The following is a 16306-nucleotide window of genomic DNA, read 5'->3' on the forward strand; positions in this document are numbered from 1 at the left end:
AAAGTCATACAGTCAGGATGGCCTGAGGAGAGGAGAAAATGCCCTCAGAGCGTCTCAGAGTTCTGGAACCATCGTGACGAACTATCACAGATCAACGGAATCATTTTCAAAGGAGAGAAAATCATCATTCCTACCAGTCTCAGAGAAGAGATTTTGACAAAGATCCATGCTGGACACATGGGCATGGAAAAGTGCTGGACACATGGGCATGGAAAAGTGCAAACAGAGAGCACGGGACATTTTGTTTTGGCCCGGAATGTGCAAACAAATAGAGGACATGGTTGGTAAATGCCCCACGTGTCTTGAACGACGCCCTCGAACACCAAAGAGCCAATGTTACCTCACCGTATCCCAGACCGACCCTGGCAGGTCGTGGCAACCGATCTGTTCACGTGGAACAACGAGGACTACATTATAACAGTGGACTACTACAGCAGATACTTTGAACTCGACAAGCTTCACAGCACCACATCTGCAGCTGTGATACACAAGCTGAAAGCAGCCTTTGCCAGGCATGGCATTGTAGAGACTTTAATATCTGACAATGGGCCCTGTTACAAATCAAATGAGTTTGAATCCTTCACAAAAGCATGGGAGTTCACACACGTCACCACAAGCCCACATTACCCTCAAAGTAATGGCCTTGCTGAAAAATCTGTGCAGATCGCTAAATCACTCATGGACAAAGCAAAAGCAGACAAGAGAGACCCCTACCTCAGTCTCCTTGAATACCGCAACACTCCAGTTGACAACTTCAAATCACCAGCCCAGCTGTTGATGAGCCGCAGACTTCGCTCAATCCTCCCCAGCACCAACCAGCAGCTGCAACCTGAGGTCGTCAGCTACAAGGAAGTGCATGCAAAACGTGCACAGAGACAGCAACAGCAAAAGCGATACTACGACAGGTCAGCCAGACCACTGCCACCACTGAACGACGGAGAGTCAGTTAGAATCCAGGAGCATGGCTACTGGAAGCCAGCAGTCGTCATCCAACCAGCTGACACTGAACGTTCATATCACGTTCGCACCGCAGAAGGAGCGGTGTACCGCCGCAATCGTCGTCACCTACTGAACACAAAAGAACAACACACTGACGAGATGAACTGTTCCCCTGAAAGAGAACGGGATGGACTAAACACAGACACAACACAACATACACCATACTTACCTGCAACACCACAAGAACTGTTGACTGACACAGAAGCATGCTCAGCTTCATATCACACAAGGTCAGGAAGAGAGGTCAAGCCTAGAGCTGTCCTAGACCTGTGAAATGTCAAAGGGTGTAGGCGGATCGCTGCCCTAAAAGAGTTTCCAGACTGTAAACTTGTTATTGAAAGTTAACTTGAAATGCTTTGGTATTGTATTTGTTTGATATGTTGAGATGTCATTGCTACAGTGAAAAGCTGAGTTGCTGAGAAATATTTGTTCTAAAAATAACAGTATGCTGAATCATTGTTTGTCTGTTATGTTGATGCAGTTGGTGCAGTTTAAATGGTTACTTACCTCGAGTTCAAACTACAGAGCATATATTCAAAAGAAACGCTTTATTGTTCCACATATTTTTTTCTTTTTTTTTAAAAGAAGGGGGGATGTAATATTCATATGTGTCACCATACTGAATTGTAATTGGATGCATCATACTGTGCAATGATTGGTTAAGACCACCCAGGTGGTGAGGTCATTCTAAGATGATCATGGCCAGAGACACATGGACATGCACGATATAGCTAGTTAATAAAGAGGTACGTTTATAAATATCCTGTCGTCCTGCATTTTATTATTTTGTACAAAGCGTACAAAACAAGACATAGGCTATTATTGATTTTGGCCCAATAGGCATGACATATTACCTCTTTCAAGGATCTTTCCGTTTTGATAGGGTTATTTTGCCTAAAAATCTTTAGGACTACCTATAGAAAAATAAGAAAACTTCTCCGCATCCCTGCCCAGAGTGGCCCGAAGGGTGTTTAGCATCCCCAATGGCTCTGCAAGCGCGTAGAGGGTTTTCTCTGCTGCTGGCCTGATCTCCAGGCACCATTGCATGAGTCTGAACACTATTTTCAAACTCATATTTCTAAAAGTAGTGGAGCAGGCGGTTGTATTCTTAAGTCATACTCAACACGTCAGGTGTTCAACGAAATCTTTAGTCCTCGTTAGTATAGTGGTCAGTATCCCCGCCTGTCACGCGGGAGACCGGGGTTCAATTCCCCGACGGGGAGGAAACATATTTTATTTTACTTCCGTCTGTGAGATACGCCTAATTGTCAAAGCATTCAGCACTTGTCTTTACTCCACTATAGCTACTCTACAGTGGCGTTTAACTCACTTGCAAAATAGATTGTGGTGGCCTGATTGTATATATATATAGCAAAGGTCTGTTGTTTTCTTGACCGTTCTGTTTTGAAAATATAAATCTCACTCAAAGGACCAAATAATTGTATATAGATAAGAATCCTGCTCGAAGGACCATATAATCTATATCAATCTGGCTTCAGGGACCATGAATTCAGAATCTATAATAGAGTACCACAGTATGAGTCATAATACCCATAAAACCTAGCTGTCAAACACGGAAATGGTTCCAATTGTTTTTTCCACCATACATTTTTCCCAAAGGGGATTTTAGAAACACTTCAAATAAGGTCTGTGTTTTGCGTAAGCTTACCCTGGCGTGACATTTTGATAACCGTGTTAATCTCTCTCAGACAAGGTGACTTTCATCAATATATTAGCTTGTATTTACCCACCCCAAAATGAAATGCTAATAAGCTGCTAATGTGGCTATCATACAGAACTACAAATGCCTGTCTCAAGCTTCACGTCACTCCAGGGCCATGATGATCTGGACTAGACTGCCGAATCGTGGCAAAGGTAAAAATCTCTGGATTAACTATCTAATGTTAGCGAAAGTAATGACTACATTTGTTTAAATTGACAATGCTGTGAACTGTCTTGTGCAAGTGTTCAATTTACATTTACATTTACGTAATTTAGCAGACGCTCTTATCCAGAGCGACTTACAAATTGGTGCATTCAACTTATGATAGCCAGTGGGACAACTACCTTTTTTTTATGGGGGGTGGGGGGGGGGGGGTAGAAGGATTACTTTTATACTATTCCAGGTATTCCTTAAAGAGGTAGGGTTTCAAGTGTCTCCGGAAGGTGGTCAGTGACTCCGCTGTCCTGGCGTCGTGGGGGAGCTTGTTCCACCATTGTGTGCCAGAGCAGCGAATAGGTTTGACTGGGCTGAGCGGGAACTGTGCTTCCGTAGAGGTAGGGGGGCTAGCAGGCCAGAGGTGGATGAACATAGTGCCCTCGTTTGGGTGTAGGGTCTGATCAGAGCCTGAAGGTAAGGAGGTGCCATTCCCCTCACAGCTCCGTAGGCAAGCACCATGGTCTTGTAGTAGATGCGAGCCTCAACTGGAAGCCATTGGAGTGTGTGGAGGAGCGGGGTGACATGAGAGAACTTGGGAAGGTTGAACACCAGACGGGCTGCAGCGTTCTGGATAAGTTGTAGGGGTTTAATGGCACAGGCAGGGAGCCCAGCCAACAGCGAGTTGCAGTAATCCAGACGGGAGATGACAAGTGCCTGGATTAGGACCTGTGCCGCTTCCTGTGTAAGGAAGGGTCGTACTCTGCGAATGTTGTAGAGCATGAACCTGCAGGATCGGGTCACCGCTTTGATGTTTGCGGAGAACGACAGGGTGTTGTCCAGGGTCATGCCAAGGTTCTTTGCATTCTGGGAGGAGGACACAATGGAGTTGTCAACCGTGATGGCGAGATCATGGATCGGGCAGTCCTTCCCCGGGAGGAAGAGCAGCTCCGTCTTGCCGAGGTTCAGCTTGAGGTGGTGATCCGACATCCACACTGATATGTCTGCCAGACATGCAGAGATGCGATTCGCCACCTGCTAATTGTGTGTCGTCTGCGTAGCAATGATAGGAGAGACCATGTGAGGATATGACAGAGCCAAGTGACTTGGTGTATAGAGAGAATAGGAGAGGGCCTAGAACTGAGCCCTGGGGGACACCAGTGGTGAGAGCACGTGGTGCGGAGACAGATTCTCGCCACGCCACCTGGTAGGAGCGACCTGTCAGGTAGGACGCAATCCAAGAGTGAGCAGCGCCGGAGATGCCCAACTCGGAGAGGGTGGAGAGGAGGATCTGATGGTTCACAGTATCAAAGGCAGCAGATAGGTCTAGAAGGATCAGAGCAGAGGAGAGAGAGTTAGCTTTAGCAGTGCGGAGAGCCTCCGTGACACAGAGAAGAGCAGTCTCAGTCGAATGACCAGTCTTGAAACCAGACTGGTTTGGATCAAGAAGGTCATTCTGAGAGAGATAGCAGGAGAGTTGGCTAGAGACAGCACGCTCAAGAGTTTTGGAGAGAAAAGAAAGAAGGGATACTGGTCTGTAGTTGTTGACATCGGAGGGATCGAGTGTAGGTTTTTTGAGGAGGGGTGCAACTATTGCTCTCTTGAAGATGGAAGGGACATGGCCAGCGGTCAAGGATGAGTTGATGAGCGAGGTGAGGTAAGGGAGAAGGTCTCCGGAAATGGTCTGAAGAAGAGAGGAGGGGATAGGGTCAAGCGGGCAGGTTTTTGGGCGGCCGGCCGTCACAAGTCGCAAGATTTCATCTGGAGAGAGAGGGGAGAAATAAGTCAAAGCATAGGGTAGGGCAGTGTGAGCAGGACCAGCGGTGTCAGTTTTCCTCCATTTCCGCTTGGCTGCCCGGAGCCCTGTTCTGTGAGCTCGCAATGAGTCGTCAAGCCACGGAGCAGGAGGGGAGGACCGAGCCGGCCAGGAGGATAGGGGACATAGAGAGTCAAAATATGTAGAAAGGGAGGAGAGGAGGGTTGAGGAGGCAGAATCAGGAGATCGGAGGGAGAAGGATTTAGCAGAGGGAAGAGATGATAGGATGGAAGAGGAGAGAGTAGCGGGAGAGAGAGAGCGAAGGTTGCGACGGCGCATTACCATCTGAGTAGGGGCAGAGTGAGTAGTGTTGGAGGAGAGCGAGAGAGAAAAGGATACAAAGTAGTGGTCGGAGACTTGGAGGGGAGTTGTAGTGAGATTAGTAGAAGAACAGCATCTAGTAAAGATGAGGTCAAGCGTATTGCCTGCCTTGTGAGTAGGGGGGGACGGTGAGAGGGTGAGGTCAAAAGAGGAAAGGAGTGGAAAGAAGGAGGCAGAGAGAAATGAGTCAAAGGCAGACGTAAGGAGGTTAAAGTCACCCAGAACTGTGAGGGTTGAGCCATCCTCAGGAAAGGAACTTATCAAGGCGTCAAGCTCATTGATGAACTCTCCAAGGGAACCTGGAGGGCAATAAATGATAAGGATGTTAAGCTTGAATGGGCTAGTGACTGTGACAGCATGGAATTCAAATGAGGAGATAGACAGATGGGTCAGGGGGAAAAGAGAGAATGTCCACTTGGGAGAGATGAGGATTCCTGTGCCACCGCCGCGCTGACCAGATGCTCTCGGTGTATGCGAGAACACATGATCAGACGAGGAAAGAGCAGTAGGAGTAGCAGTGTTTTCTGTGGTAATCCAAGAAGTTGAGGGACTGGAGGGTAGTATAGGCTGAGATTAACTCTGCCTTGTTGGCCGCAGAACGGCAGTTCCAGAGGCTGCCGGAGACCTGGAACTCCACGTGGGTCGTGCGCGCAGGGACCACCAGATTAGAGTGGCAGCAGCCACGCGGTGTGAAGCGTTTGTATGGCCTGTGCATAGAGGAGAGAACAGGGATAGACAGACACATAGTTGACAGGCTACAGAAAAGGCTACAATAATGCAAAGGAGATCGGAATGAAATTAACTAAACATCTGGGAAAGCGAGAGAGCAGGGCCTCCCTCACTTATGTTTCACTGAAACACTCAAATATAACTCTCCCAACTTACACTTTAGAAATTATAATTGTTGTAAACTACAGCGGTTCAATGTTTTCTAGGAATAGACTCTAACTTACTTTATTCAGCTAGCTAACTTGGTACTGTATTCTTCAATGCCATACAACACTCCTTCCGTAGCCTCCAACTGCTCTTAAACACTAGTAAAACTAAATGCATGCTCTTCAATCGAATGCTGCTGGCACCCGCCCACCCGACTAGAATCACTACTCTCGACGGGTCTGACCTAGAGTATGTGGACAACTACAAATACCTAGGTGTCTGGTTAGACTGTAAACTCTCCTTCCAGACTCACATTAAGCATCTCCAATCCAAAGTTAAATCTAGAATCGGCTTCCTATTTCGCAACAAAGCCTCTTTCACTGCCAAACATGCCCTCGTAAAACTGACTATTGTTGATAAAACAAGTTTACTGGAGAACGGAGACCAAGTAGAGACTTTCGGACTAGGTGGATGATTGTATAATATAAGGCAGTTTATTCAGAGGTAAAGATATCTGTAAATAGCGTGCACGGACCCGTTCGTCAACCTCGTAGGGAGATATCTGAGAGCGCGAGCCCCTAAACATTGTGTGCTGACATTTTATACAATAAAATAAAGTAGGTTGATTCTAGTAGTTCTGATCTTCTGATTGGTCCTGATGAGTTGGTCGAGGTCACTTCCATTGCATTGGCTCTGAGTCGGGTTCTCTGTCTTCAGATGTTCAGCCTAAGAGAAGGGTTGTTTTTGTGTGTGTGTGCTTAACAATGATGATGTGTGTGTGTGTGTGTGTGCGTGTGTGTATGTGTGTGTGTGTGTGTGTGTGTGTGTGTAGTGTGTGTGTGTGTATGTGTGTGTATGTGTGTGTGTGTGTGTGTGTGTGTGTGTGTGTGTGTGTATGTGTGTGTGTGTGTATGTGTGTATGTTTAACAATGATGATGTGTGTGTGTGTGTGTGTGTGTGTGTATGTGTGTGTGTGTGTGGGGGTGTGTGTGTGTATGTCCTCAGAGCAATAACTCGTGTGAGTTGGGAGAACTGAGAGACCTATGGCGTGGGTGTTGTCCATAGCCACCTGCTGATAAGGCCGACAAGATAGAAGTCTTTGTGCATTGTATTAAATCCAAAGGCCCAACACAAGATGGGTTATGCACAAGATTTTAGTCAGACCAAGCTATAACATAATATATTTACTACGACAAATCCCTCTCTTCACGTCTCCCCAGAGACGTGACCAAGTAACAGTAAAGAAGGAAAACTTAAGACGTGACACAAGCTAACAGTGTAATTGGCAAAATAGGGAAAACTTTATCAGAAGATAAAGTTTTACATTCCCCCTCTTCACGTCTCACAAGAGACGTGACAAAAAGCTTAAATGCTGCAATTGGCAAAATAGGGAAAACTTTATCAGAGGATAAAGTTTTACATTCCCCCTCTTCACGTCTCACAAGAGACGTGACAAAAGCTTAAATGCTATTCATCATCCAGATATCCTTGGTCAGCATCGTCAATAGCAAGCAAAGGAAACATCTGACCGTTATCTGCAGGATGTGGATCAATAGCGGTGGTTATAATCCTGGTTGTCAGCGTCCGTATGCATGGAATGCAACAGCATCCACAAAGCACTAGAATTGCAGCAAAAACAGAGATGGATACAAGTATAGAAGAAACAAGCGTTTTATATTTACCAAACGCATCCATCCAAGAGTCCCACATTGAAGTATCCACCCCTGAGTGGCTCTTCATTTTGCCATTAAGAGTTCGTAACCCTTCCAGGGCGACAGTCAAGCTGCCATCTGTGGCTGTATTGTTGGGAATAAAGGTACAACATTGTTCACCAAACATAGCACATACTCCTCCTTTTTCAGCCAGGAGCATGTCGACAGCAATACGATTTTGGAAAGCCATGAGAGAGGTCGCAGCCAACTGGCCATGCACCGCCTCAAAACCTTGTTGTGTCCAATTGCCTAATTTTTTGAACATTAAAATGGACATAATTGATTCTGTCAACATTTTTATTAATTGTGCACCACCAGCAAAATGAAGATTCAAAACCTGCGGCTACTTGGTCAATCAATTTATACTCATCTGGTACCCCCTAGGGACCCCAATTGCATCAATGTAGGTTGGGTCCCCATGAGTAGGGCCCACAGCGCGCCTGGTCCTGGTAGGAATTAAGTCAGACACATGGGTCACCAGCTCCTGAACACCTGTTGGATACACAGAAATTGGTAGCAAAAGAGAGACTAGTGCACAGGTGCCTGTGGCATTTCCAGGCAGTCCATCAAACAGATGAACGCCTCCACACCACCACCAGACATCAGCCCTGGAAACAGGTTTAAACTCAGCATTAGGCGTATAGATAAACCGACACCATCCAACAGGTACCATACCCAACAATGGTAGACCTTTCGTGAGATTAACACAGGTAAAGTTAGCTCTAGCCACCTGATAGGAAAAAATTGGTTTCTTAGTTGCTTTAGTAACCAAGGGATGAACTACGTCCCATAGTGTACAATTGGCGGAAGGGTTGTCATGTTTCATGACAGACAGGAAGCATTCTGGCGTAATGGCGGCAGGGATAATGCGAAGCAATGGCCGTGTCCCCCATACAAACCACACAACTCTGATGAGTCACCTTTGCCGCTTCCTCAGTCAACAAGAGCCAGTTGTTAGAAAGGCCGGAGACACCTGTAGCGGTCAGGATTGCATCATCCAAAGTAGGTGGAGTGGTAAGTAAAATAATAGAATTATTCTTATTACCATTTTCATTAATAGCCTGTGCTTTTGTGTTATTAATATGACAAATTCGAACATTCCAATGGACTGGTGCAGTGGTACAGCTTACATAAGGAGCAAGTCTAAAGTCCTGGCAGCCTAATGCAATACCAGGATAGATAGTAAATTTGAGTCCTTTAGAGTTTTTTGTCAAAGTCAAGAGTTTCCTCCATTGTTTTCCTAATGTAGTAGAGGTGCAACTGGACCAGTCATAATTAGTCTCACATACCAAGTTTGTCCAAGTCCAATCGCTATGGGTGACCCCCACTGTCATATACCAGTCCCAGTCACGGTAGTAGGTAAGTTCTCTGAAGTCTACCCACGGCACTGTCGCAGTAGTGGTAACATTAAAGGGTATACATAATGTGGTGCTTCTATGCAATTGTCTGGGCCCACAGGAAAGGGTGTTAGAGACAACTTGTCGTTTATTTACGTGGTGGCTGTGGCTTACATTCTGATCTGGGCTCAATGTGTCGGAGTGCAGGTCGGTCGGACGTATGGTTGTGGCATTGAATGTGTCGTTAGGTTTACTAGTGGGTGTAATGGGTGTCTGTGTCATGTGCTGTACTGACCAGAGTATGATTCCTAGAGTAACCCCAATAGTTACAATCAGCAAAACAAGGAGTGGAGCAGAGCACCCCAGTCTCTCCCATGGTGGTCTGTCCCTCCTCTGTCTTTCCCCTCCAGTATCTGAAGATGGGAGTCTCCTCCACATATTCAGATAGTGTTGGTGTCAAGAATTTGATCCGAATTTAATGTGATTAAATCACTTCTGACTTCAGTCAGGGTTCTGGAAGGAGTTGGTGCTGGTGTACAATGTGTCAAGTGGTGCCAAGGTGCGCCTGATTTACCTTTGACCTGGACTGAGTGTGAAGTAACCTCCTTCACTTCGATACGGTCCAGTCCACCTGGGATCTTGCCACTTTCTCTTGTGAACCTTGATCCTTACCCAGTCGCCAACTTTTACCTTCAGCAGCGCCGGATCTCCGTCAGCTCCCCCTCTTGGACCTTGTGAATCTGTTTGGAGAGAGCTGCAGAGAGCTCCGTTAGTTTTCTCACATATTCAGACATTACAATTTGTTGTACATCAAGGGCGGGCATATGACCTCCCTCCCTTGGTGGACCAGGCATGACTCTACCAGTCATAATCTCATGTGGAGAGAGATGGGTGCCTGCTCCTGGAGAGGCTCTCATGGCCATCAACGCCAGGGGCAGAGCTTCAACCCACGTCAACTTTGAACCTGCACATACCTTGGCTATCTTAGCCTTCAAAGTTTGATTGGCGCGTTCCACGAGGCCCTGAGATTGCGGCCGGTACACAGACCCAAACTTGTGCACAATGCCGAACCTCTCCTCCACCTGTCTCAGGTGTTGGTTACTGAAATGGGACCCGTTGTCGGATCGAATTTGTCTTGGAACCCCATACCTTGGTATGAGTTCAGTCTGCAGCCACTCAATAACTGACCTAGCATCCTCACGTGCTGTTGGTATTGCCTCAACCCATTTGGAGAATCGATCTACCATTACCAATAAGTACCTTTTCCCATTAGTTACATTATCAGCCCCCATGTCAGTGTAATCTATGCTAATGTCCTGAAAACATGCATTAGGTACTGGGTATGAACCCATGGGTGTTTGGAAAGGTTTCTTTGGGTTGTGGCTGCCACAAATGCTGCACTCATCACAAAACAAGTCTGTCATGTCCTTAATGTGTGGGTGCCACCAAATATGGGAAACCTTCTGTAAAGTTTTGAGTTTCCCTTCATGGGTGGGGCCCATGAGCCTCACGTATCAGCTCGGGGCAGAGATTAGCTGGGGCCACCAACCTGCCGTCATGGCATCTCCAAAGTTCATCAGGTCCTTTGGTGGCTCCCATCTGTCCCCATACCGAGTGCTCATACGGGCCCGCTGTGAATTGTAGTTCCTTTATGTGTTGGTCTGTGAGTTCTGTTCTAGCTGGTTGAGTCTGCAGCACCATCTGTCTTGGAGTGTAGCCCCCAGCTTTCTTGGCTGCTTTGTCAGCTGCGTCATTTCCTCGCTGACTTTGTTCTTGAGTTGCTGATGTCCTTTGCACTTCATGATGGCCACCTGCTCAGGTAGTGAGACTGCTTTTATCAGTCTCTCCATTTGTGCCTTGTGTTTGATCGGAAGGTTTCCTGTTGTGGTGAAGTTACGTCTGACCCATTGTGGTCCATCTGTATGGACTGCTCCATGAGCATATGCTGAGTCAGTGTAGATGTTCACAGTCTTTCCTTCAGCCTTTTCCAGGGCTTGAGTCAAACCAATGATCTCGGCTAGTTGGGCTGAGGCAGGTTGTGGGATGATGTCTGATTCCAGGGTCACGTGTGACCCGTCTGGAAGCTGCTGTACCACTGCATATGCTGCTATGTTCCCTTCTTCTCCTCTATAGCAGCATCCATCGGTGTACAACCATAGATCAGGATTGGTAAGGGGTTCGTTTCCCAAGTCTGGTCGCAGTTTCAGTTCCTGTGCCGCCCTCTCTTCGCAGGAGTGTGCCAACCCTTCTTCTGCATTGAGTGCGTCTGCCATGTTTTTGTCGGTGTTGACAAAAGTAATGTGTGATTGGGTGCATTTATTCTGGATTTTGTTCTTTCTTTCAGCGCTGAACGTGAATTCCTTGCTCATCAGATATGCTGCAACCCCATGGTGCGAATGGATTTCCAATTTGTGGCACATTACCAGGTGGGCGGTTTTTTCAATAGCTTTTGCCACTGCAGCCACGTACCTGGAACATGTTGTCTGACCTGCTTCAATATGGTCCAACTTAGAGGAATGATACATCAGTACTCTTCTCTCCCCCTCTTGTTTCTGAAAAAGGATGGAAGAAGTGAACCCCTCCTTTTCAGAAACATCAAGATGAAATTTGTTTTTGTAGTCGGGTGCTGTCAGAGCTGCTGCCACCGAGAGATCGGTTTTTAGGAGAGCAAACGCTGTTGATGCTTCAGGTGTCCAGGTAAGTGAGGAGTGTAAGTTTCTTGGTCCTGCTTCTCTCACTATTTCTCTCAGTGGTTCAGTCCTGGATGTGTAGTCAGGGATGTGGGTACGGCTGTACCCTGTCAACCCCAGGAAGGACAACATGCCTGACACTGTGATGGGACGTGGATGATGGAGTATGGAATCTCGGTGGGATTTCGAGAGACCAGCACCTTCTCCTGAGATTTCTCTGCCAAGGAAAAGGACAGTTCTGCGACAGGACTGGACTTTGCTCATTTTGACCTTGTAGCCTTTGACAGCCAAGAAGTCAAGTAGGGTTTTTGTCATTTGTAGACAGAGATCAGATGTGGGAGCCCCCAGCAAAAGGTCATCTACATATTGGATGAGTATCACTCCTTCAGGGATTTTCAATTCAGCCAGGTGTGTCTTTAGGATATGATTGAAGATTCCGGGAGAACACCTGTAACCCTGTGGAAGAACCGAATACGTATACTGTTGATGTTCATACGTGAAGGCAAAGAGAGGCTGTGAAGCCTCATCCAGTGGAATGCTGAAGAAGGCATTAGCCAGATCCACAACGGTGAAGTATTGGTGTTTTGGTGAGAGATTACTCAGTGTAATGTGAGGGTCAGGGACAGGTAGGTCAATGGGTGCAGTGACGTCGTTCACTGCTCGGAAGTCTTGTACCATCCGGTATGTTTCACCTCCTGTTTTCAAGACTGGTAAGATTGGTGTGTTCCATGGAGACACAGTGCGATATATGACACGAGCTCCCAACAACCCATCTATGGTTGGTTTGATCCCCATGGTCTGTTCAGGTTTCAGACGGTACTGTGTTCGGTAGATAGGAATTTGATCAGGGTTGAGTAAGGTGATGGTGACTGGTGCCACCTGTAGTTGTCCAACATCAAATGGGGTGTGTGTCCATATGCCTTCATCAATGGTGGAAAGCAGTGCTTGTGATGAGGGGTGGTCTGTGTAAGGTTTACCATGGTGTCTTGGGAGAGTCAAACGTTCAGGAAGGCAATGTTCCTCTGTGTCAACTGTCATAAACCTCCACATGTTCTCAGTGGTGGCTTTGGTTATTCCTGGAGTTTGGGTGGGTTCCCACTGGAGTTTGGATGCTCTTCTGATCATAGGCCCAAGGCTCCTTGCTTCAAAACCGTTTCCAACTGCCAGTGTAACATGGGGAGCAGATTCTTCGCCCAGTAGGTACCAGGATTTCAAATGGGAAGGTAGGATAACCGGAGCAGCCACTCCTTCCTGTCCACACACTATGGTACAACATCTGATTGTTGGTGTCAGGTGCATCATGTTTTCATCCCAGTCATCGGTATATGGGTTGACATCATTATCAGTCACATTAAGTGTACAGTGGATTTCAGCTTGAGGAGTCTTGTATGGGTGAAATGTGTAAATGAGTTGTCTCAGCTGGTTGAACTTGAATTGAACCTCAGGGGTTCCTTGGCCGGATTCGATGCACTTCAACCAGTATATTTCTTGGGTCAGGGAGAGCACTGGGGTTGGGATGATGGGTAGCATCAGCACCCTAACTGGATGAACTGGTGTGGAGGTAATGGGATCAATGGAAACCTCCACACCCTTTTCGGTAAGGTAGATTGAACATTTCAGTTTGCACAATAGGTCCCTTCCTAATAGGTTGATTGGACAGTTGGGACAATATAGGAATTGATGCTTCAAATTGGAAGGGCCCCATTGGAAGAGCAATGGTATGGTCTTGTTTTGTGCTTCGGTGTTCCTGATACCCCCACCACCTGTATTGATTCCGAAAAGAGTGGTTGACGAGATCTTATGGCAGAGTACGTACATCCTGTATCTACCAAAAATTGGTGGGTAACTCCCTCCACTTCACACATGACAGTTGGTTCAGTGTGGAGTGGAAAATGCTGACCCCCATTCCCGTTCTGTGGTGGTGGGCAGCTTCAGGGCCAGGGAGGATATTCGTCTGACATGCCCTGGAAGGTAGGAGCTGGCTGCTGGTTAGGCTGTTGGTTTGGGTCTTGTTGTGGGTGGTTATATGCTGGTAGGGCAGCATGTGGCTGGTACATCGGTCTTGGGCCTCCTCTTGATCTGAAGGCATAACCTCTACCCCTGTTTGCCAGCCAGTGTTGCTGTTGCGGACTAGGTGGTAATGGACACCATCTGACAGAGTGTCCATATTGATGACAATTGTAACAGGCCCCCCATTACCTTGTGGCCTTGGCTGTCCCCATTGAGTCTGGTATGGTGCCACCGGTGGCTGATACGGTGGAGTTGGTGCTTGATAGTATGGCTGAGGCACCATTGCGATCGTTGGGAGTGTTGTTGGAGGCGGCTGTTGTGTTTGTATCATTTGTGAGACAGTTTTTTCAATTATTTGAGAAATGTCAGGTTGGTCTTCAGCCACCATCTGTTTCTTTGGCTTATCTCCCTTCTGTGCCTCTTTCAGTTGTAGTTTGAGCAGCTGCACCTGCAGGGATTGGACATGTGTTTCCGCCTCCCTTGTCTTTGTTGTATTGGGTGATGTGATGATGAACATGGGAGCTAAACTGCGCCCTAGGGAGTGCCATTAATCCCACAGTTCCCCTTAGTTTGGTTCGAACGTCACTTGGGGTCCCGCTCACCACCATCTCTTTCCACATGCTGCACGTGGTGTCGGAGTGATCATATGGTTCGTCATGGACCGTTCTCCAGGTGGTTTTGGCCCTGTCCAGGTAGGCAGCTGGCTGTTCCCCAGGACCGATGGTAAAGAGGTCAGTGTTGCATGGTTTCGTTCGGTAGGATATGCCCTCCTCAGAACTTCCCACAACACAGTTCTATAGACTTCCGGTGGCGTCACACCTCCGCTCTTTTCCAGACCTGCCTCTCTTGTCAGTACCATCATGGTGGTGTGATCTGTGGCCCTGGCCAAGAGTGCCTTCATGTCTGCCAGAGCAAGCCTAAATCCAGATGTAAGGGTTTGAAGTTGCAACAGCCAAGCAGACGCTCCACCATGGAGGCTGGGCATCTGATCCATCAGGGCGGTCAGGTCAGTCATCTTCCAGGGTTGGTATTCTTCATGTTGTCGGTCTGCTGTTGGTCTAAGTGGCATTTGGGAGTTCAATCCCCTTTCCCTAAGTCTGGCAGATTTTCTGATGGGTTCATGCAAGTCAACAACTTCCCCCACCATCACCCCTTTCAAGGCCCAGGTCTTCCCCTTCTCTGCTTCTTCTATTATGGTGGTGTTATGTGACGCCTGTCCCTGACACGCATCCCACTCATCCTCATAGGTTTTTTCTTCCTTCCTTTGTTCTCCTTCATCATCCTCACTTGGTTGGTCCCCGATTGAGACCCCCCGTGAGCTTCTTAATGAGCCAGACCCTAACGACCCCCAAAGCTCATTGTCCCCTGCACCCCCTTCTGTCATGGATTGGGTACTTCCCCTTTCTCTTTCGACAAACCATTCTGAGAGTCTGGGTTTAGGCTGATTGGGTGCAGCTGCTTGTCTTAGGCCAGATGCTCCCCCTTTCCTGTATAGATCTGACGGTTGGTTTTGAGTCATCATTACCAGGGACTCTGGGTTGGAACCCCCTCTTGTGGGACTGGGTCTGGGTTGGGTTCCGCCGGCCGGGTGTGGCTCCTCTCGTCCTTGTGGCTCGCTGTTGGCTCGGACTTCCACACAGTGAAGTACTCCTTGCCCTACGCTTAGTGCCATGTTCCCCTCTAGGTGTCCTCCTTGCACCACGAACACAGGCGCTTGTACCACTGCAGGACTTAGGAATGGGTTATAAGGGTTAGTTGGAGGAGTGGGTGTGTATGCGGGTGGTGTGCTCTTCGCTTCCTGTGGCAGGGTCGGATACAGTGGTGCTGAGGGCGCTGGTATGTCACTCATGGACTGTGTCCCCACTATTGGTGTTGTCTCAGTTGTGGGTTCAATCACCACACCCATCATGTCTGGTTTCTTGTATGGGTGTGCTCGCCGTGTTTCCTCAATTGCCCACGTACCTATCCTTAGCTCAGCCTCTGCTCTCTCTCTGTGTTTAGTCCCTTCCTTCTTGAATAAGTGAGACTTATTCCTTTCCACTTCACTTTCTGTTCCTTCCCTCACTGCCTCCCCTAGCTCTTTCTCCATAGAGGTGAGTTGCCCTTTAGACGGGGCACCCCCGCTAAAGTAACCTGCCTGTGTCCATTTGAGTTTCACTCCCTCCCACACTTTCTTCACTGTCTTATACTGTTCTTTCCCTCCCGCTCTATCCTGTATTTTTTGATCTAGATATTCATTAAATTTGAGTTTTGGGACGGTAGTGGTTGCCATGGTTATACAGTTTATTAGACTATCTTGGTGCTCTTAGCCCGTCACTGGCCGAATCCAGCAATGTATTCTTGGCGCTGACTGAGATTTATCTCTGATGTCCCACCCTCGTACACAAAAAATGTTCAATGCTTTATTATTAGGAATTATTTTGCAAAAGGTATTATTGTTTTTCAATTATTTGAATTATTATATATTTTCCCAAAAGGTATCAGAACCGCCCTTTTGGAACAATATATTAACAAACCCGAGCGCTCCCAAAACAATCATCAATCTAATTCTAGGGATTTATTTAGCAAAAGTTATTATTGTTTTTCAGGTATTCGAGTTATTATATATTTTCCCAAAAGGTATCAGAATCGCCCTTTTGGAAGAATATATTAGCAAACTCGAGCGCTCC

At 47.2% G+C, this 16306-nt stretch overlaps 1 non-coding gene across 1 annotated transcript; it reads left to right on the forward strand.

Annotated features, from left to right (window-relative positions):
- Positions 1 to 2150: 2150 nt before the first annotated feature.
- trnad-guc lies at positions 2151 to 2222 on the forward strand. The gene has a single exon. It is a non-coding gene; the product is annotated as a tRNA-Asp (tRNA).
- The last annotated feature ends 14084 nt before the right edge of the window (positions 2223 to 16306 follow it).

This window comes from Coregonus clupeaformis, unplaced genomic scaffold, assembly GCF_020615455.1.
Source record: "Coregonus clupeaformis isolate EN_2021a unplaced genomic scaffold, ASM2061545v1 scaf0001, whole genome shotgun sequence".
Classification (NCBI taxonomy): domain Eukaryota; kingdom Metazoa; phylum Chordata; class Actinopteri; order Salmoniformes; family Salmonidae; genus Coregonus; species Coregonus clupeaformis.